This window comes from Penaeus monodon, chromosome 21 (assembly GCF_015228065.2).
Source record: "Penaeus monodon isolate SGIC_2016 chromosome 21, NSTDA_Pmon_1, whole genome shotgun sequence".
NCBI classification, from domain to species: domain Eukaryota; kingdom Metazoa; phylum Arthropoda; class Malacostraca; order Decapoda; family Penaeidae; genus Penaeus; species Penaeus monodon.
Genome location: NC_051406.1, coordinates 28,586,191 through 28,586,673, shown reverse-complemented (window position 1 = coordinate 28,586,673; position 483 = coordinate 28,586,191). Strand labels below are relative to the sequence as shown.

At 44.3% G+C, this 483-nt stretch overlaps 1 protein-coding gene across 2 annotated transcripts in view; it reads right to left on the bottom strand.

Annotated features, from left to right (window-relative positions):
* The window catches only part of LOC119586411 (rho guanine nucleotide exchange factor 7-like), a gene marked incomplete at both ends in the record, with an annotated part of 85,656 nt that overhangs the window by 76,130 nt on the left and 9,043 nt on the right, over positions 1 to 483 (bottom strand).

Below are 483 nucleotides of genomic sequence, written 5' to 3'. Positions count from 1 at the left end.
CCAGAGCATGTTCCAACCATGTAGGATCCTAGCCTATTCCCAAACTGCAAATACAGTGTCAGCAGCAGCCATGGCCTTCAACCTACACTCAACACACAATACACATACAACCGAGTTTGGGTCATGCCATGTCCAGCAGCCTCATCCTCACTGGTAACCACAGGCACATCTCACCACATGGCATTCTCAATACACCACTGAAACAGGCTCGAGTTCCTGACGTACTCCCAGCCTACTTAAGCTCAGGGATCTGGAAATTTTGTATGACGCATCCACCAAGCTGCCAGCATGCAAGGACAATCAATGATATGGATTCAACTAAGAAGAAAGGGTAGCTATACATAATTTTGTCTTGTATATGCTTAAAAGATGTGCTTTAGTTGTAATCAGAAAATTTTTTGTTGCCTCTTGTATACATAAGTCATGCACCTATGCAGGGCCAGATTATGATCTTTTGAGGTCCTTTCTAAGGCTCCTGCACCA